A 22,642-nucleotide genomic window follows, 5' to 3' on the forward strand; every position below is an offset into this window, starting at 1 on the left:
TTAGTTACGGTAAAAAAGGTTCAGGGGCGGGCCCGGCGGCGTGGCCTAGCTGCTAAAGTCCTCGCCTTGAACGCCCCGGGATCCCATATGGGTGCTGGTTCTAATCCCGGCAGCTCCACTTCCCATCCAGCTCCCAGCTTGTGGCCTGGGAAAGCAATTGAGGACGGCCCAAAGCCTTGGGACCCTGCACCCGCGTGGGAGACCTGGAAGAGGTTCCTGGTTCCCGGCCTCGGATTGGCGAGTACCGGCCCGTTGCGGCTCACTTGGGGAGTGAAACATCAGATGGAAGATCTTCCTCTCTGTCTCTCCTCCTCTCTGTATATCTGGCTGTAATAAAATGAATAAATCTTTAAAAAAAAAAGGTTCAGGGGCTATAGGGAAGTGGGTAAGACTATTATGTCCATATTGTTTCCTTCTTGTATCTGAGGTAAAGGGGGATATTGAGGGAGAAGCCCCACCCAGTTTCCCACCTTCCCCAAGTCCCGGATGTGGGGCATGCTCTGAGATCCTTGCTCAAGAGGTTTTTTTTTTTTTTTTTAAGATTTTAATTTTTATTACAAAGTCAGATTAAACAGAGAGGAGGAGAGACAGAGAGGAAGATCTTCCGTCCGATGATTCACTCCCCAAGTGAGCTGCAACGGGCCGGTGCGCGCCGATCCGAAGCCGGGAACCAGGAACCTCTTCCAGGTCTCCCATGTGGGTGCAGGGTCCCAAAGCTTTGGGCCATCCTCGACTACTTTCCCAGGCCACAAGCAGGGAGCTGGATGGGAAGTGGAGCTGCCGGGATTAGAACCGGCACCCATATGGGATCCCGGGGCGTTCAAGGCGAGGACTTTAGCCGCTAGGCCACGCGCCGCCTGGCTCGCTCAAGTGGTTTTAATAGTTCACCAGTTATGAATCGCTGCCATTTTCGCCACTCCCAGCATGGTGAGGTTGTTGAAGAATCCACTGATTGTTGGAGTCTTCATTTGCCCAGTATTTTGCTGCCAACATATAGCTGAGGTGGTTGATTGACTTGTTCTTTCTTCTGTCTTTTCTTGGCTAGGGTTCTGAGTCCAGTATTTCGATTGGGGAGATCTCCAAAGAAACTCTGAGGTATTCCCAGACCAGATTCTTGTATGTTCTAGCAAGCACAGGGCCCGGCACAGTCCATCTCCCCGATCAGCTGGTGGTTTCAATTGCTGGGTTGGTTCTGGTTTCAGTCCCGACTTGTACTGGAACCAATGGGTGTTGCAGTCCAGCCTTGTTCTGCCCCGCACGTACTTGGCCCTCACATCAACCAGTGGGAGCTGCAGCCTAGTCGGAGCGACCCACAATAACTCCCACCAGGCTCGCCCCCTACCCTGGTTTGCCAGTATGTGTCGCAGACTAGTCCAGTCTGTCCCACAATCCCATTTGGCTCTCATACTTGTCAATGGGTATTAAAGCTTAGTTCATCTAACCAGCTCAACTATCCAGCCCTCACGGATGTTGTTGAGTGCCTTTCTATCTAGCCACCCCAGCCCCCATCCCAGTTTTCTTGCCCTTCCGTGGGAGTAGTAACCCAAGAGGGGGGAACCCATTCTTTCCCTCCCAGGTCTCTCTCAATCCCGGTTTATGCACTCTTCGGGTGGTTCTGTGGTTTGACTTGACAGAATTAGCCCCCAGTGCCAGCTTCTGCCCGCTGATGCTGTGGCTAAGCCCAAACAACCCTCACCCACTCTGATTTATGCTTGCATCAGTAGGAATAATCGGCCCAGCCTGGCTTTTCCCTGATCTAGTCCACATGCGGCGCACAGGTGTTGCAGCCTTGCTTAGTCTGGTCTGTCCCCATCCCAGCCCATGCTCTCCAGTGGGAGTAGCTGTCTGGCGAGGGGACCAGCCCCTTAATCCCCCCCTCCGGCTCTGGCCCCTCCCTTCCTGGTTCTCACACGTGCTGGTTGGGTGCTGTAGTCACATCCAGTACAGGCAACCTCACCCTGGCATTCCATATTGTGCACTGGTTTTTGTCGTGACTGAACCTGGCTCGACCCATACTGTTCTGGTGCTCGGATTTGCCAGTGGATGACGTGAACTGATTCAGCCTGTTCTGCTCCTGACCCATGCCAAATGTATGCCAGTGGGTAACTTTCCATTGCCGATTCTGGGCTGTTTCCTATCATGTTTCTTTTTTACCTACCGGGTCTGTGTCCTGCCAGAGGAGTTGTCCTGGCTCCTCCATCAGAACCCCTCCCAATGCCAGATTTTGCACATACCAGGGGGTCCATGAGCCAGCCCTACTCAGTTCACTTCCTGTCCTAGTAAGGAACCGTGGCTTTTCCTGACTGGCCTTCAACCCAATCTGGTTCTTGCTGTTGGATGTTGCAGCCCAGTCATGGCTTGTCCATACCCACATATGGCTCACACATGGCTCAGTAGGGGTTGAGACCTTGCTTAGTCCATCCCACATCTACCCTGGTCCTCCAGGACACCAGAGGGTTTTGGAGTCTAGCCTGGCTCGGTGCATCCAGTCCCAGTATACACCTGTGCCAAAGGAGACTACAACCGTATTCTGATCAGAACGCAGCACCCTTTCCAGCCCACGTGCCCCTTGGTGGGAACCTCAACCCAGCTAGGGTGTCCCCTTAGCTCCCCAACTGGGCCTGTTCCCAGCCATAGATCAGGCGCATGCCAGTGGCTGCTCTGACTCAGCTTGGCTCAGTCCTTCACTTGTCCTGGCCTCTGCCTTAGACACTGTGGCTTAGCGTACTTGACTCACGTAGACCATTAGGTGCAAGAGCCTAGCTCAGTGTGACCTGTGCTCCATCCTGGCTTCTAGTTTCGCTTGTAGGCTAAGGTTTGCTCAGTCCTGCCCAGTACATCCCGTTCCATTACCAATTTACACATTAGCCAACTGTTGGAGCTACTTTGCCCAGCTTGTCCAACCCCCAGGTCTGGACCACATGTTCACCAGCAAGAGCTATGGCTCACCAGGAGAGTTTCCCAAGTTCCTCCACTTGATCCATTCTCAGACAGTTCTCATACATGCCAATGGGTTTTAGGCCAGTGCCCAGCACAGTCTGGCCTTCCATTTGGCCTTATGTGAACTGGTGAATGTTGCAGCCTGGCCCACCCCACACCCCACTCAGGATGCGCACTTTCGGGTGCTGCTGCCTTGACAAGTCCAGACTGCTGCGGGTTCCTTTACCTGTGATTGATGGCAGGCTCCTTGGTCACACCTAGCTTAATCCAAAATCACCCAAACTCTTGGGCTTACCAGTGGGGCTAGACTTTCCACAGGGTGTGGCCCACACATCCCCCACAGAATCTACCATCGGATATGGTGCTCGAGTGCTACTTAATATTATGGCCCTGCCTAATGTGACCAGTCTCCTGATCCATCATCATGTCAGGTAAAAGGATATCCTGCTGGACAAGCCCCGAGACTTAGCTTTTGCATGAACTGGTGTTCACCACTCAGCATTGTTATGGGATTACTAGTTCTTCAACGGAAGAGTTACCGCCATTAGGAATGTTTAGGATTGACTCAGATCCCAGAAGCACAGTGGGATCAACCTGGAGCTACCTAAGCAGCGATTCAGACAACCAATACAACAGAGCCTGGCGGCAAATGGCGCACTAGCCACCCAGGGACAGCTCACCACGTGCACATGGTGGCTGGAGTCGGGATCCGAGCAGAACACCCCTTCCTGGGGCCCACCAACAGCCTCCTGGCTGCTGGAATTTTAAATCCCCAGGGCCAAGGTCGCGCCCCTCCCCAATCCCATTCACCGCCCAATGAGGGCGGTGGGTGGGCCCCAGACCTACCCAGTCACGGAGACTTCCCCTGCCCTCCGTGTACTCACCCTGAAAGGAAGCAGCTCCTGATTCCAGGCAGGCCCGGGGTCAGCTCACCATGTGCACATGGTGGCTGGAGTCGGGATCCGAGCAGGACACCCTTTCCTGGGGCCCACCCTGGAAACTAAATTATATTGCCCGATGAGAGTCTGAAAAACTAAAGCAAAGAATCTGAGATGAGGCAGCAGAGAAAAATGAAATAGTGATCAGAGGCATGGGGACAAAATATCAGTGCAGACAGTGTCACAAAAGCCAGAAGAAGAGAAGGTTTCAAAGTGTAGATAGTACTTACTGGCCTAAGTGTTTATTTTTATTTATTTTTTACTTTTTTATTCATTAATTACATTGTATTATGTGTCACAGTTTCATAGCTACTGGGATTCTCCCCACTCCTCCCCAAACCCTCCCACCATGGTGGATTCCTCCACCTTGTTGCATAACCACAGTTCAAGTTCAGTTGAGATTCCTCATTGCAAGCGTATACCAAACATAGAGTCCAGCATCTTATAGTCCAGTCAAGTTCAATGGCTTCTTAGGTATACTGGCCTAAGTGTTTAAGAGGAATTAAATAAGATGAATCAAAAAGGGGCAGTTGGCTTTGATCAATAAGAAGTTGCACTAACCTTAGAAGTTAAGACAATACAGAAAGAAGGGCATGAGCTTTGCAACTGAGTAAAGATGCCTTCAAATCTAAGCAATCTGTCACAATGCCTCACTGAGCCTCACAAGATCTTGATTTTCTAGCTGTCAAGTGAAGATAACATCTACTGTGTGAGATTATTCTTGGACGTGGAGGAAGCAGTTCTGGTGTCTGATACATAGGTGTTCAGTAGATGTTCATTCTCTAACATATCCTTGTCCTTTGCCAAGGTGATTGGATCTACAGGATGTAACTATGCAGAAAGCTTTCTAGCTTAGAAAGTAGAAACATAAGCCCTACTCTGATGGTTTTTAGGATTTATGTATTTGGAAAGCAGTGCTATAGCAGGAGAGAGACGGGGGGAAGGAAGGGAGGGAGGGAGGATAGGGGAGAGAGAGAGAGACTTCCAACCTCAGGGCTGACACTTGGGTCATCTTCTACTTTCTCAGAGGCATTGACATGGAGCAGTATTACAAGTGGCATAGTACAGACTTGATTCAGCACTCATATAGGATGCAGGAATTGCAAGTGGTAACTTTACTCAGTGGATCACAGGGCTGGACCTAAATCCTGTTCTTAGGAATGTGTACTCAAATCCGAAGGGAACACAGTTACATTGCGTTGTGCCAGTTTCCTACATGGGCATTTGTTCATGTCCTACCTGTTCCAATTTTAATCCAACTCCCTGCTGATGGCCTGGGAAAGCAGTGGAAAATGGCCCAGGTACTTGGGTCTCTGATATTCATGGGAAGATTCAGAAGAATCTTCTGGCTCCTGGCCCAGTCTAGGCTGTTGCAATCATCTGGGGAGTCAAGCGGCCAATGAAAGATATTTTTCTTTCCGTATCTACCTTTCTAGCTATAACTCTGACTTTCAATTAAATAAATAAATAAATAAATAAATATTCAAGTATTGAAAGACACTATTAAGAGGCCTAATATAAGAGTTACGGGAATCCAAGAAGGTGCAGAAAGAGAAATTGAATTTAAAAATGTATTTATTATCTCAAGATTTCAGTTTCACTCAATTATATGCTACTTAATATTCAAATAAATAGAATACCTAAGACACTTTTAGCTTCATGGAAACCACAGCTATCTCTGAATAAATTTATCAACATTTTATATAATATAAAATTAATGTAATATTAACATATTAATTAATACATTAATATAACATGCATTTTATATAATGCTGCATGATACAATATAAATGTATTAAATTAGAATTGTTTACCTTCCAATTCAAGCAAAATACTGAATTTCAACATAATAAATCCTCAGCATATTTAGTTGTTCTCACCTCTCTGGAAAGACTTTTTGTAGCATCTTTTTTTCCTCAATATCATTTTGATACATGCCAGTAATTTCTTCAAACTTCTGTTTCCAATTTGCTAGTTCTAATGCTAATTCACTGACCTTAAAGCAATGAAAATATCATAAATAGTAGTAACTGCTGTGGGTTATTTAAAGATATTTCATACTCATTTTTGTAATTTTGTGAATCTGGAAAATTCTCATTCATAAAAATACAACTGTAATTGGGTAAATGGAGACTCTAAGATGGACTATGTCAATCAATGGATTCTTCAACGACCTCATCGTGCTTGGAGTGGCGAGAATGGCAGCAATTCAGAACTGTTGAACTATCAAAACCACTTGAGCAGGACCCTCGGAACATGCCCCACATCAGGGACCTGGGGTGGGTGGGAGACTGGGTGGGGCTTCTCCCTTAATATCCCCCTTTACCTCAGATACATGAAGGAAACAATAGGAAAATAAGTCTTACCCACTTTCCTATAGGCCTTGAACCTTTTTACCCTAATTAACTATGTAAAGATTGTCAAAAATATAATAAAAAAATGGAAAAAGTTTTTAAAAATAAAAAAAATGTATTTATTGAAATAACCAGGGAAATTTTCCCTAAGCTAAATAAAGAGTTGGGAAACAACATCTAGGAGGGACACAGAATTCCAAACAGGGTTGACAAAAAGTGATCTTCACCAAGACACATGACAATCAAGCTCTCTTCAATCGAACATAAGGAAAGATCCTTAAATGTGCATCTGAAAAAAAATCAATTAACATGTAAGGGAATCCCAATTAAACTCACGGGAGACCTCTCACAGGAAACTCTACAGGCAAGAAGAGAATGGAGTGACATATTCCAGATTCTAAAAGAAAAAAACCGCCAGCCCAGGATAACGTACCAGCAAAACTTTCTTTTGTCTTTGAAAATGAAATAAAATTCTTCCATGGTAAAGAAAAGTTAAAAGAATTTGCCTCTTCCAAACCTGCCCTACAACTAATACTTCAAGATGTTCTCTTGACAGAGAAGAGGAATAGCACCTACCAAAACCAAAGACAAATGTGAAAAACATCCCAGTAAAATAACAACAGAAGACTAAATCAATGAATAACCCATTGCTTAAATGACCAAATTGCCATCCGTTCATATTAGCCCTGAATGTAAATGGCTTAAACTTATCAATTGAATGTCATAGATTAGTAGACTGGATTTTAAAAAAAACACCTATTTATTGTCTAGAAGAGACATATCTCAGCAAAAAAGATCAGCGGAAACTGTATCTCATGAATTTTGACTTTTTTTTAGTTTTGCCTCTTCAAAACACTCAAATTCTTCACTGACTCACAGATCATACAGTAGCATCATTTTCTTCAAGAAGGTTTTTTATTTTCTTTTTTATTTCTTCAGGGACACATTAGTCATTCAGTAGCATGTTATTTAACTTCATGGCATTTTAGATTTCTTTGTTTCTTTCTGATGTTGATTTTGTTTTGTGGCTTTTCATTTAAGGGGATGTACAGTAACTGTGTAGTGGAGACTGTCATATCCAGATTATCATATCCAGATGTGAGGAAACAATACAGTATGCATCTATACTTCCAGACTTGAATTCCAATGAAGCTGTTTACTATATCTTGACAATAGGATGCTGGACTCTCTGTCATTGTCCATGCCTTCAATAATGGACATATGACTATTTATGAAGAACTATACTATAGTAATGATATAGAGGAACTCAGTGAGTGGGGAGGGATTTGGGGAGATGATAAGGGAAATCCCAGGGCATATGGAGCTGTATCATAAAATGGTAATAATGATAAAAAGAAGTAAAATTAAAAAGAAATAGCCATCCCTCTAAAATGTAAGCTATTCTCAATTTAAAAGTACTTTTTTTAAAAAATGAAAAGCAAGAGAGATGAAGAGAGAGCTTCCATTTGCTGGTTCACTCAGCTAGAGCTGGACCAGGCCAAAACCAGGAACTGGGAACTCTATCCAAGTCTATTTCTGATCCAGTATCCTGCTGACATGCCTGCCAAAGCATTGGAAGATGACCCAACTTCTTGGGTGACTCACCCATGTAAGAGACCTAGATGAAGCTCCTGGCTCCTGACTTAAGTCTGACCCAGCTCTGGCCTTTGGCAACATTTTGGGCAGTAATCCAGCAGACAGAAGATCTCTTTCTGTCTCTCTTTCTCTCTAACTCTACTTTTCAAACAAACAAATAAATCATTAAAAATAATAAAAATAAACAGGTAAGATTAATTTCTACAATGTTTTATTAGATTCAATGTACTAAAATATAATTTCTACATATATAAGGGATCTCCAAAAGATTTGTGGAAAATGTACTCATGGAAAGTAAAAACACTGTATGAATTTTTTTTAAAGATTTATTCATTTTATTGCAGCCAGATATACACAGAGGAGGAGAGACAGAGAGGAAGATCTTCCGTCCGATGATTCACTCCCCAAGTGAGCTGCAACGGGCCGGTGCACGCCGATCCGAAGCCGGGAACCTGGAACCTCTTCCAGGTCTCCCACACGGGTGCAGGGTCCCAAAGCGTTGGTCCGTCCTCAACTGCTTTCCCAGGCCACAAGCAGGGAGCTGGATGGGAAGTGGAGCTGCCGGGATTAGAACCGGCGCCCATATGGGATCCCGGGGCGTTCAAGGCGAGGACTTTAGCTGCTAGGCCACGCCGCCAGGCCCAACACTGTATGAATTTCAAAATGTTTATGCCATGATAAACTTGTCAAATTCCATTTTTTCACTAACTTCTTTAATTAGCCTCATAATAAATGTAAAACATTTTTAGATAAAAAATAAATATTCAGTCAGTCCAAGTAAACCAGATATTCAGCTTCTAATTATGAACACATTATACATAGCAATGACAAGGTCGGAACAGAATACTCAGGTATATGAGAAGTAAAGGATTGGAGGATTTTTCTAACCTTAAATTGTTTTTTCTTTCAACTAGATCATTGATATGCTCACATAATCATTGAACATACTGTCTGTTTTTTAAACAGAAATATGAAATAACAGGAGATTTGGGCTGAACTAATTTAATGATTTAAATTTTAAAAGAATAGTAACAATAAATTTGCTTAATAGAAAATAATGGGGGCAGGAAACCTATATAATACTGTCCCTTCCTCATCTCGCTGTTCATTTTATAGGAATTTTTACCTATTGTAAATTAGTCTCTTTAGACATCATTGTATAGTTCAGGGCAGAATTTTATACTGTCTCATGGTAGCCAGACAGAACAAGTATCTCCAGTTCCTAGCCTGGCAGTCCCAACTCCAACATATAAGGCTAAACATCCCAGAGTTCAAGAGAAGATTGCAAGTAAGAGTTTAGATGGTCCAGCAGGACTGGAGGCAAGGTTAAGAAAGATAAGTTTCTAGTCGGCCATGTGAAGTTCTAGGAGGGCCTAACTAGAGACTAAGATTTTAGAGACAGAAAAGGATGCAGACTTTGGAAATGCAGATGCAGAGAAAAAGAAGCCACCTTCATTTGCTAGAGTGTGGCAAGGTTATTAATCCCCAAAGAAAAAGTTTTTCAAAGTGTTCATGTGTAGGTAGGTGTCTTTACCTGTACCCTCCCCATTCCCCTTCTCCCTATGTTGGGCATAAATTCTAGGCTTGCTAAGCTTCTTGTTGGCTTTTTTTTTTCTCTTTGTCTTCCTTCTCAACTTGCCCTAGTTACTATAGCTTTTAAATTTCGGCAAGTGTGCAGTGAATATCAAAACAAATATCTTCCACATTGCTTGTCAAGGTTATAGCCTTGACAGGTGTCAAGTGTAATATCCTGTTATGAAGGTAGTACGAATTATTTCATGCCAAGTAAAAAACAGATGAAGTTAGAGCCGTGTTAATATAACCCTCTCCCACCAACTACCTCTTCTTTATTTTCCTTTCTTATTTGATTTTCATTTTCCCTCTCCTCAACGCCCTTTTTTGGTCTTTGTTTCACTCTTCTTTATTCTATTCTTTTACAGTCTTGTCTTTGTTTGTAATATTCTGTCTCCACTATGTGACTTTTATATCTGCTTGATTTTCCCACTCCTTCTCTAACTCATGCATCTTTTGAATCCCTGCCTCCTGCAGAATCTGTTGTGTTTTGGCATCTCTGTCGCTATTTTTGTCACCTGGGTTGCAGTGGCCATTTGGGGTTACAGAGTAGTGGGTTTCTGAGGCACCTTTGCACCATAGTTGCATCTGCTCTGTCAGGCTGTTCTTGCTGCAGTCTGCTCAAAGAGCTGACCCTGCTGAAAATTCTGCCCACACATTAGCTCCAGGAGAGAGGGAGTGCGGGCGGACTTATTGACCCATCATTTAGAGGGGAGCAGGAGTCACTTCATCACATGGCTGGAAGATAAACACTGCAATGACAAGATACACCAGCAGCACTGTTCTGTCTGAAGCTTAACAGATCATTTTTAATGCCTTTCTATATAATTAAAATATTCAAAGACTCGGCATACGTCATCTTTAATCCTCTGGTTCCTTTTGAAGCTCTGCTTGGGGAATCCATTGTTGCGGCAGCCCACGCTTGTCAGCTGTCACCAGCAGGAGGGTAATTGAGGAAAATGTGCGTTGTTTTAATTGGGAAAGAGAATGAGGAGTGAGTGACAGGCAAAATGGGCTCAGTTTTACAGGTGTGGTAAGCATGGGCCAGTGAGCAAAAGGCTGTGAACTTGGGTCAGGTCAGGGAAGGCAGAAAGGATGTGTGGACTTGAAATCATGTTTTTACAGCAGTATTGAAGTTCAAGTAAGTTCTAGTACCAGGAGAGAGTTGCTTTGTTTTGTAACTTATGTAACAGCCTGCATTAAGAGTGCTGGTGCTGCCTGATGCAAGCAGAATACCTAAGGAGTCAGCCCATTGCAATCTCTGAAACCCCAGGAAAAACCAGCAATTTTTCAATCCACAACTCTTCCTTATTACCATCTAACAGGTACCACATCCTTTGACTTGGCTTCAAGTTAATGAACGTTTCTATTGTGTCCCCAGCACTCTCTATGATATTGGTGATATCTGCATTTTGCAGATGAAAAAAAATTAGAGCTCTGAGTGGTTGATAAAACCTGTTCAAGGTCACATACCTAATGAATGGTTAGGCTGGTGTTGAATTAATATAGATATAAATCTGAGTTGAAGGGAAGCAAGGAAAGGGGAGACTGGGGGAGATTGAGAGAAGCAGAGACAGACCGTTGACTCTGAGCTTTGGTCAGGGAAGAGATGCAAAAATCCCCTTTGCTTCTCTAGAAGGGGCATGGAATTTTCTTGGGTTTTGATGCTGAGCCACTTGCTTGGGAGATCTGAGAAAGAGGCTGCTGTTGACTAATAATCACACTGTCTTCATGTTTCCTCCCTGAGACAGGTTGATGTGTATACCTATTTTTGTAGTCACACCAAGTAAACACTTAGTATAGTTGGCAAATTCCTTGTCATACTTGACCATAAACTCCTGATGGTCAGTGATTAACCATGTTCCATGCCCAGTGAACTCAAATGGCTTAATCTGTATCCTTGATTTTAAAGAAACATTTAACTGGTAGGGCTGAAGTGCCTTTTGACATGCCAAGTCATTGTTGGAACAAAACCTTATGAAACGGATAAAGGATTTCTGCTGGCCTGCAGTACGCACTCCTGTCATCATAGATTGTCTTCTAGCCTTTGACACAGCCAGGCAATTTCAAAAGCTGCTTTGACTCATTGTCATGCTGTGTTTCCGAACTTCTTAGTTGGGGAGCTCTTGATTTACAAAGGTAACCTTAGTACCGTTGAATGCACCAATGCAAGTAGACTGCTTTCTGCTTTTGCCCTCACCCCCTTTTTTTGAGAGAGAAAAAAAAATTAAGTTGGTTTCTCTCTGGAAATGTACAATGAATAGCTGAAAGCATTAAAAGTCAGGATTGGAGCTCTGGCTGTTTTTTTATCTCCCTCGCTCCATTTTCTTTCAAAAATAATTTGTCATCTTTTTCTCCTTGCTTTTAGGGGAATAGTGAAATTAATATCAAGTCAACAGAATGGACCCCCTTCAAGATGTTATCGTTTTAAAGATTTATTTATTTATTTATTTTAAAGGAAGAGTACAAGGATAGAGATCTTCTATCCACTGGTTGACTCCCCACAGGGCCATAAGGTCCATGATTGTGCTGGTATGAAGCCTGGAGCCATACGCTTCTTCCAACTCTCCCAGCTGAGTGCAGGGGCCCAATCATGTGGTCCATGTTCTGCTGCTTTCCCGGATACATTATCAGGGAACTAGATTATAATTGGAGCAGTCTGGACTTGAACCAGCCAACACTGGTTAAAGGATGCCAACACTGTAGGCAGCGGCTTTACTTACTTTGCCACAGTATCAGCCCAGTCATAGCAAATTTAAATCCTTCTTGGATATTACTTATAGCATTGTTGGGCAATCATTCATTTGGGAGTTCATATCTCTTGTTCATATCTCTAAGTTTCCTGAAGGCAAAGACTGTGTGTGGGTTTTGTCTCTCTTTCCCGTAGTTTCCACTAGGAACAATTTGGTGGCCTAGGTGTTTCACTCATTCAGAAGAAACTGAGGGCCTCTTATATGCCAGCTGCTTAATTTCCATGGTCAACTTAATTTTCATTGTCAACATGGGGGTGATAGACAAATCAATTTGTGCCAAATTTATTCTCATGCCATGCAGATTCTCAGCAGTCATATAGTAGGCCTTCAATTTATTTATGAAAACACAAAAGAAAAATTGCAAGGTACAGAGTCCTAGAAGAACTTTTAATTGGGTAAAAGGTCCTGGAATCTGGTGCCAGCTCTACTCATGGTTCTCTGGGTTCCATACATGATCCCTTTGCTTTTCAGGTTCTTAGTTCCCTCACCTAACAAGGAGTCAGGAGCTGTGTGAAACATTGTGCATTTATCACTGTAATAATTTCTGCCCTCAACACTGTGAAAGTACTTTTACATAATGAGGAACTTTACGCCCATAACATATATATCCAGTAAACATAGGTAAGAAAAGCTAAAGCTAGACTTTGAGCCCAATTCAAACTCCAGAACTTGGATATTCACCCTCTGTTCTGTACTGCCTGCTTGGAAACTGAGGCTAACAATATCAGGCATGCCTTCATCATACTGTTGTTCTGAGGACAAATTGAGTACATAGATATGAAAAGTTCCATGTAAACTGTTCTAGTTAGAAACTATATGAATTTCAAAAAGTTCATGGAAATGGAATTTAAAAGATAAATTGGTTTTGGTGTAAGATTTAGAAATCTGTGCAGTTTTTTTTATAATAGACATTTTCATGAACTTTGTGAAAATCAGTTCATTTTTATGGATTTCAAAACATGTTGAACCCAAATAAATTTATCTTTTAATTACATTTTCCATGACTTGCTTAAATATCCTCATATTATAGCTGTTGTCAGCTTAGTACCAATTCAGATTTTTTTCCATATTACTTTGTTGCCAAGTTAGCACATCATACCTGAAGCACAGTGTTATGAGAATGAACCCTTGGAAATTTGTTCAAGTTTAAATCTCAGCTCAGCAACTCATTGTGTAGCCTTGGGCAGGCATTTAATCTCTGGTTACCTTAGCTTGCTCCTTAGTAAAATCAGGAATGTGAGAGTATATTTTCATTAAGATTGTGATGAAGATTTAATTAAATGTGTTAGACACTGAAAACATGTTTGGCTCAGAGAACTTTGAGAATGCTGTGACTTAGGTTACATTTCTCTGCTATTCCACCTAGATTACTACAGGCAAGCAAAGAGAATGGCGTTGGTGAGGGGAAGGGGCAGTTTGCCATTAGGGTTAGAGCTAAAATAGCACAATTCTAAGCCTGGTATGGAAGCCAGACTTTATTTAGAGTAACTGGGGAGCAGCAGACTTAGTAACTGTCATCCAACAGAAAGGCCAGAGCTGCCACCTCCCCAGTTTGGTCGTGTATTATGAACCTGTCTCCTCCCTTTCAAAAGAATTATATAAGATGAGACTTAAGGGAAGAGCTAATCAGTGGTTAATATTGGAGCCTGGGTTAGGTTACTGACTTGAAGGTAAGTTCACACTTTGCCCAATAGCTCCAAGGCCCTCGGTTTTGGAACCATATAGATCTGAATTTGTGTGTCAGCCATGTCACTGTCATTTCCATTATATCTCTGTGATCTCCATTAAATTAACTGAGCTCCTCTTAATCTGTTTCTTTGTAAATCCTGAATAGTAGTGTAGGCATGTAGTAAACGTTAACTGTTATTTCCACCCTAGCCAGTCTTTTCATCTGGCAATTCTAAGGGTCAAGTAGGAACAGGTGTGGGGAAACAGGGAGTCTTGGATTTCTAAGATCCAATAATGAATACTATGCATTGAGGGTTTGAGATCACAACCTGGGTTCTAGTTCTAACCTGGTCTTTAATAACTTTATTATGAGACTCTTTAAGCCTTTGGTTTCTCTTCTTTCACATGACATTTATCTCTATTTTTCCTATGTTCCTATGTTTTTAGAAAGCACAGACTAATAACATGTTCCTGTACCATGCTTATTAAGGTCATACTCTGGTGTCATTTGAGAGATGGGAAGACCAGGTTAAGGCTAAAGGTAAGTAACATCTCTGGAAAAGAAACAAGAATTCCCAAGGATTCTTAGTAAAGGTTAACCCATATACCTGCTCAGATACCAAGAAAATGCGCTATCCAGTAAAATGAAGCAATCTATATGGATGTAAGTCTTTCCTGCTTCCGTTACTATACATCCTTAATAACATGATCCTTTTTCTGTGGTTGTATAGTATTCCATCAAGCTAATGTACCATAATTTATTTAGAAAAATAATGGGAAACCGCTCTTTTTGCAGAGGGAGACTTAAGTCTGTGTCACAAATCCAGCACCATCCTTACGCTCTGAGCAGCTAATGGTCAGGCAGTGGCAAAGTAGCCATGTGCAGTGAAGTATCAGCCCAAGCACCATCTACTGCAGGGAGCAGATGGAGCTGTTTGGGTGTAGAGATGATATCTTTGGGCATGAGTAAGGGAAAGGGCATCTTGAGTCTTGGCTGGTGACAGTGAGCAGACCATGGAGAACCACCCACAGCCCCCCTGGCTATAAACCCTTCCAGATGGGTGTCTGTTGGGGCACTGTGAATGGCAAGTCTCTGTTGTGCCAAAACAAGGTAGATTATCACCAGAATCAGGTGGTCATCATGATTCAGCACAGCTTCTGCAGAGTGCTCACATTAGAGCTGAAGGCAAAGGCCCTTAAGGACCAATTTAACTTCCATCACATGGATGTTTTTGACAATTAACTCGTTTTCAGAATACTCAAAGAAGTCACTGAAGGAAAAACTGTTGAGATTTCAGTGAATGACTTGGTTTCCCATTTGTAGAGGGAGGAGACCATTACTATACTATCTACCTGGCTGACATAATATTTCTTGTATGTTTTTGTTTGTTTGTTTGTTGTGATATTTTATTTGTTTTAAGATTTATTTATTTTAAAATATTATTTCATTTTTACTGGAAGGCAGGTTTACAGAGAGAAGGAAATACAGAGAGGATTTTCCATCAGCTGATTCACTCCCCAAATGGCCATAATGGCCAGAGCTGATCTGATCTGAAGCCAGGAGCTTCTTCTGGGTCTCCTATGCAGGTTCAGGGTCCCAAGGCTTTAGCCCTTCCTCTACCACTTTCCCAGGCCACAAGCAGGGAGCTGGATGGAAGTGGAGCACGATTGGAATGGGGATACAAACCAGCACCCATATAGGATCCCAGAGCACTTGAGGTGAGAATTTTAGGCACTAGGCCATTGTGCCGGTTCTAAGATTCATTTATTTTTAAAGGCAGATTTACAGAGGAGAGACAAAGTCTTGCATTCACTGGTTCACTCTCCAAATGGCCAAAATGGCTGGAGCTGAGCTGATCTTAAGCCAAGAATTTTTATGCATGTTCCATGCGAATGCAGGGTCCCAAGGCTTTGGACCATCCTCCATTGCTTGCCCAGGCCATAATTAGAGAGATGGAATGGAAGTGGAGCAGCCAAGACATGAACCGTCACACATATGGAACACTGGTGCTTGTAGATTGAGGATTAACCAGTTGAGCCATCTTGCCACCCCAGTGACGTGGTACTCTTTGAAAAGATCCTGGCTTTTTACTACCAGGAAATTCAGAAACTATTCCAGATAAAGTTTTTGTGGACAGTGACTGCCAACACTCGGCTCTTCTACTAAGTAATGAGACATCAATGAAAGGGGAAGGACTCTTGAGCAGATTCTCTGTCAGTATGTTGCCTTCCTAAATCCAACTTTGGGGAGTTCTGCTTCCCAACAAATAAATATGCTGATGTGACAATTTCTAGAGGTCCACATAATCTCACAGTCACCAACCTTGTGGTGTAGCACATTCATGAAATCCTCAAAGATGGACTTACCAAACAGCAGACCAATGGCTGTCTGTTAGTGGTGGTAACCCTTCACACATGTAGCAGGCATCACTCCCCAGCAGGCAGCTACAGTAAATCCTGCCTCCTTCAAGCTTCAGCCCTGCTGACCAGAAAACAAGGCAGGAGTCAGGAGGTACTATTCCTTCTGCATATCATTTCCTATGCATTATTATGTTTAAAAAAACCCACAAAGAGAAACTGTTTGATTTTTTTTTCCTTTGGAGTGGCAAAATGAAGCAGAACTTGACTCTGAGCTTAACTGACAAACTTCCAACTATTTCTCATGATACCTAATTGTTAATTTAATAAGTGTAATCTGTTATAAATACTTATATATAAAAGAGCTGTTTTGTGTTAATTTTTTTCTTGGCCAATAGCAATAGTGTCATTACTATTCCAAATGTTAAATCCATGTATGCAAACAGTCTGATGTACTGAAAAGGGGAACTTTCTATTGTACTCACTACCTACCAGACACTTTGACTATGAGCACCACACTTAACAGCAGATTTCCAAAAATTGAGAAGAATCTTGAGAGGAGCACAAAAGGGCATTGGGACAAACTTCAAATAAAGATCGGACAAGCTGAGATTGCTGGAGTTGGAGAAGAGACTGTTGAAAAAATGGTCTTCAAATAAATGATTGTCCTTTCTCTTCAGAGGCTGTAACAAAACAAAATGGAACATTTTAACATGCAGAATGTAGGGAAAATGTAAAGCAATATTTCTTGACATTGAGAGTTCCGGCTTTCCCGACATAGTCCATAGAAAACGGCATTTTAAACAGTATAAGACTGTGCAGACATCAGAAGTGGACCAGAAGTAGTTTTCCCTCATCTCTGTCCAGAAATACTTCAGTGATATATTCATCTTCCAGCTCATTGTTCAGTCCAATTTCCATGGTAATTCTTTAAATATGTTTCACATTTGAAGTTACAGCACTAGTTCAGTTTATCATTCTTTTCTAAGGACAGTTTATTGTAGTAAATATAAATTGTTTTCAATTCACCTAAGTGTTACATGTCTTCCCCTTTCACCCTCCTGTTTTCTCAACTCCTTTGATTTTTCTCCGTGGGTTAGTTAGCAATCAAGTCTTGCTTCAGGACAGCAGCGAGTAGTAAAAAGAATGAAATAATTGGGCAAGATTAAACCAAGAAGACTTTAGGTCTGTTCTCAGGAAGGGTCAGCCTAACAGACTGGTCAATTCAGAGGCTTGACAGCTTGATCTAGGGCCTGCTGGGTAGAGAGTGGTTTCCAATGCATAGGCTGTACGGTAAACTTCACATTGGCAGCAGCTGGCCTGATGACCTAATGGAAAGGGGGACACATTCTTATACATGAGGATGTATCTAAACTTTGAAGGAGTAGTGAATTTTGTCACTTAATTCCTCCCTCCAAAACTATCGGCTAACTCTTAGTTTTATCTATTGTTAATTTCTTCAAGGCTTACATTGAGAGTAGTCTCAGTTGATGGGGTTTGGCGGTTGTCTTATTTTGGCACAGCACATGCATTGAAACATACTGTGGAGTAGGGCCCAGCGCGATAGCATAGCAGCTGAAGTCCTAACTTTGAATTGCCAGGATCCCATATGGGCACCAGTTCTAATCCCGACAGCACCGCTTCCCATCCAGCTCCCTGCTTGTGGCCTGGGAAAGCAGTCAAGGACGGCCCAAAGCCTTGGGACCCTGCACCTGTGTGGGAGACCTGGAAGAGGCTCCTTGGCTCCTGGCTTCGGATGGGCTCAGCTCCAGCCGTTGTGGTCAGTTGAGCAGTGAAGCCTCAGATGGAAGATCTTCCTCTCTTTCTTCCTCTCTGTATATCTGGCTTTCCAAAAAAAGAAACAAATTAAAAAAAAAAAAAAAGATACTGTGGAGTAGAAATTTTTTTCTTGTTTTTCTTTCTTTTTTAATTTTTTTCCCCCAAGTCAACTTTCCTCTGCTTCTGCCAAAAAGTATCAGAATTTTGGTTTAGTCTCTGAGTAAGTAACAGGATCTGAGAGATGGTTTCTCTGGTCGTGCTTTCCTTTAGCAGCAGAATTCTCCTCTGCAACAGGAAGTCATAAGCAATGTCTTCAAATAAAAAAAAGTGTGACAGTATTTATGTTGTGTTGAGTTACCTTTGTGCCTTGCTCCATTCTCCTGTTGCTCCCTGGCCAAAAATTTACATGATGGTTAAATTTTGAGTAGCATAAATCGGACCATTAAGAACATTTGCAGAAAGCCTAGTTTGTGTACGGCATTGACTTGAAGGTTTAGCTTCAAGAAAGAATGTAAATGTTCAAATTTTATAATCTATAGATAAGGCAATAATGGAAGTAGAGGTATGGCCAAAGAACAATTTTTGGGGATGCTATTGGGAGGGAAGTAATTTCGGCAGTTCCAACTTCCACCAAATTGCTTTTTGGTTAATGAAAAATATTGTCCTACTCTCTTGTTTCCTGCTACCAGCTAATTATGCACAAAAAAAGGACAGAACATCCATTAGAGAAAATTGAAACACTCTCATCTAATTTGAAAGTGTATGGAGGTCACTGTGGTGGTTGCAGATGGGAATTTGTGAAGTGAAAGGTTTTGGTGAGGTACTGTGAAAGTTATTAACCTCAAACCAGCTAACCCTGCATTCGTGTGGGAGAACCGGAAGAAGTTCCTGGCTTCTGGTTTCAGATCAGCTCAGCTCCAGCCATTGCGGCCACTTGGGGAGTGAATCAGTAGATGGAAATTCTTCCTCTCTGTCTGTCCTCCTCTGTATATATATCTGACTTTCCAAATAAAAACAAATAAATCTTAAACAAACAAATAAATGTTTTCTCCCATTGCATGGGTTGTCCTGTCATTCTGTTGATGTTTTCCTTTGCTGTGCAGATGTTCATTGATTGATGTATTCTCATTTACTAACTATCCTTTGGTTGCCGGTGACTTTTTTTTTTTTTTAAAGAAAATCATTACTAAAATCAATGTCATGGAACTTTCCTCCTGCATTTTCTTCTAGTAGTTTTTCAGTTACAGGTCTTACACTGAAGTATTTAACCCAGTTTGAGTTGATGGTATGAGACAATGGTCTAATTTCGTTCTTTTGTATGTGGACATCCAGTTACCCAACACCATCTGTTGAAGAGATTGTGCTTTCCCCCTTGTGTGTTCTTGCTCCTTGCTGAAAATCAACCGATTATAAATGCATGTATTCTATTTTGAGTTCTCTAGTTTGTGCCACTAGTCAATGAACAGCAACTAGACTCACATAGACACATGTTTGTATCAGTGATTGCCTAACTGGTCCTCTCTCTAGGCTAGTGAGATGTAAGGGAAACAGGAATTTCTTTCCCATTTGACCAGCTAGGAAATCACTGATACAAAGAAGGAAAGTAACCCTTCGGTTTACACAACAAATAATGATGATCTAGCAAGGAATGGAGTCAATGTGTTTGTACTTTATCTTTGTCACCCTTTATAATCTTAGCATCCAGGTGAACTCAAAGTTCATCCCTGGTCTTGTCCATGTTAAGGTTTAGATTCATTCTTCTATTAAAAACCATGTATTTGTTTGGCAGAGAGAGAGAGAGAGAGAGAGAGAGAGAGAGAGAGAGAGAGAGAGAGAAAGAAACAGAGAAAATGAATCCTCCATCCACTAGTTGTTCGCTTTGCAGATGGCTGCAACAGCCAGCTTTGAGGCAGGCCAAAACCAGGAACCAGGAGCTTTATCCAGGTCTATCACATGGGTGACAGGAGATCAAACATTTGGGCCAATTTCTGCTGCTTTTCCCAGGCCATTAGCAAGAAACTGTATCAGAAGTGGAGTAGCTGGGACACAAGCCGGTACTCATGTAGGATGCACGCATCATAGTAAGTGGCTTTACCCACTGTGACACAATGCTGGTTCTCTATTAGGTTCAGTCTCTCTCTCTTTTTTTAAATTCATTTCTGTTTTTTTTGGAAAGTTAGAGCCACAGAGAGAGGGTGAGTCGAAGACCTCCCATCTACTGGTTCAGTTCTTAAGTGGCCTCAATGGCTGGAGCCAAGCTGATCCGAAGCCAGGATCCAGGATCCAGGGGTTTCTTCTGGGTCTTCCATGTGGATGCAGGATCCCAAGGTTCCAGGCCATCCGCCATTGCCTTCCCAGGCCATAAGCGGGGAGCTGAATGAGAAGTGGAGCAGCAGGGCATGAACCAATGCTCACATCAGATTCCAGAGATTGCAAGGCGAGGACTAACCACTAGGCTGTCATGTCAGACCCTAGGTTCACTCTTAAAGCAGCTTCTGTCTTGTTCCTCTTTCTTATCTTTCCAGTACCCAAAATGTTGGCAGCATTTCAATATCAGCCAATGTTACCATCAGATCATTCTTAGCACTATTATAGGAGGTGGAACTTGGGGTAACTTAGTGGCTGGTCAATCTTCAAAACCTCTTGTTTTTAGTTATTAATTGGATGCATCAATAGCATATTGGTTAGGATAATTTTATATTTTATGGGTTGGTATTGGTACTTTTGGAAGTTTTTAATTCATGGTCCCCTTCAACTAAATTCTAGTAACTCCTTTGTTTTTCCCAATTAAAAATGCGCTTCCATTTCTAAGCATTCCCCTTACACACTGAAAAACACCAGTGGACCCTCTATGGCTTTGGTATATGACTACCAGGAGTTTTATATGGTGCTGGAGTTTGTTGTACTTTTCTTGAACCTGGGAATCTTAGACAAAATGAGTCCTTAGAGCTTGTCTCTTGTGAAGTTAATTACGATAACACAATATGGTATACCTTAACTTGAATATGAACTCCTAATTTGTTCATAATTTCACAATGAAAATTGCATGTCTCTTCTCTAGTGGCTCATCACTGAAAGTAGCCTCTAAGCAGTCCATAGAGAGTACTGTAATCTCTTTTAAAGATCAGGCACTTAGCCACCAGACAGATCGATGTTCAATTCTCATATCTGCTACATATAAGCTATGGAACCCTGGGATTAACCTCTTAGAGTTTTAATCTCTTCAGTTATAATAATGGGAGTAGTACATTAAAGATTTAAGGGTGAATGCAATACATAATTATTTCATTCCATTTTATTTTATTATTGTTTTCCAAGATACAGTTTTGTAAGTATAGGGATTCCTTCTAGCCCTCCCTTTTCTCCATGTCCATTTTCCCCTCTCACCATTTCCCCTACCCATACTATTATAGTAGTGTAATCCTTTAGTAACAGTTACAAGCTGAACATGTTTTTATTTAAGTGGATTATAGCATTGGAGGTATAGAAAAAGGTAGAATATTTAGTATCCTATTGTCAAGGTATATTTAACTGTTTCACAGGAAGTCCTCCCTTTATTCAGGCGTAGAGATGCCTATTGCAATGTATCTTCACCTTCTGGTATTCTAGTCTCCAATTGTACAGTTCATCTATGAGGATGTATGTTATATACATGTTTACACACACATATATTTATCTTTATTCTACATGAAAGTTGCTTTATATCAGAGAGAACATGTGATATTTGTCATTTGGGGTTGCTTTATTTTATTGAGCATAATAGTCTCTAGTTGGGACCATTTTGGTACAAATGGTAGAATTTCATTCTTTTTAATGGCTGAGTAATGTTGCATGGAGTAGATGTACCATAGTTTCTTTATCCACTTCTCTTTCAGTGGACATCTGGGTTGTTTCTATGTATTTGCTACTGTAAATTTTTCTGCTCTAAATATAAGATTACAGACCACTTTCTCATATGTGGATTTCATTTTCTTTGGATATATTCCTGGCAGTCCGATAGTTGGGTCATATGGTAGATCAATTTTCATTTTTCTGATCACTCTCCATTTGGACTTCCATACTGGCTGCACTAACCTATACTCCCACCAACAGTGGAGTAGGGTACCTTTTCCCCCCACATCCTTACCAGCAGGAGTCATTGGTAAATTTCTGAATGTAGTCCAACCTCACTCGAGTTAGGTAGAGCTGCAATAAAATTTTTATTTGTATTTCTTTAAAGAAAAACACTAGCTAGAGAGCCAGAGCATTTTTCATATGCCTATTAGCCATTTGAATTTTTTATTTTGAAAAATATCTATTTTCTTTGCCCATTTTTCACAGGATTGTTTGTTTTGCTGTAGTTGAGTTTCTGACCATCTTTGTAAATCCTGTATATTAGTCCCCTATCACTTGTGTAGTGTTCAAAGATTTTCTCCCACTTGTTTGGTTGCTTCTTCACTTTGCTAATTTATTTTTTTTTTTGCTGTACAGAAGCTTCTTAGTTTGATGTAATTCCATCTGTTTATTTTGGTTTTGACTACCTGTGGTTTTTGTGACTTTTTTGGGGGTATTTTCTTTAAGTTTTAATGAGTTAGTAGTATAGTATAGTGAGAGTATCAGTTGCTTAGAACTCTTTCCTCTCAACTGTCTTTCTTCCCACCCATTCCTCTTTCACATCCTCAATCACCATCACTCCTGACAGGAC

The 22,642-nt window shown here is 41.7% G+C and overlaps 1 protein-coding gene and 1 pseudogene across 3 annotated transcripts in view; both read left to right on the top strand.

The window, feature by feature from the left end:
• The window catches only part of ARHGEF9 (Cdc42 guanine nucleotide exchange factor 9), a 312,355-nt gene that overhangs the window by 27,358 nt on the left and 262,355 nt on the right, over positions 1–22,642 (top strand). The window lies entirely within an intron of this gene.
• Positions 12,449–19,076, top strand: LOC131478529 (uridine-cytidine kinase 2-like; annotated as a pseudogene).

Source organism: Ochotona princeps, chromosome X (assembly GCF_030435755.1).
Source record: "Ochotona princeps isolate mOchPri1 chromosome X, mOchPri1.hap1, whole genome shotgun sequence".
NCBI classification, from domain to species: Eukaryota; Metazoa; Chordata; class Mammalia; order Lagomorpha; family Ochotonidae; genus Ochotona; species Ochotona princeps.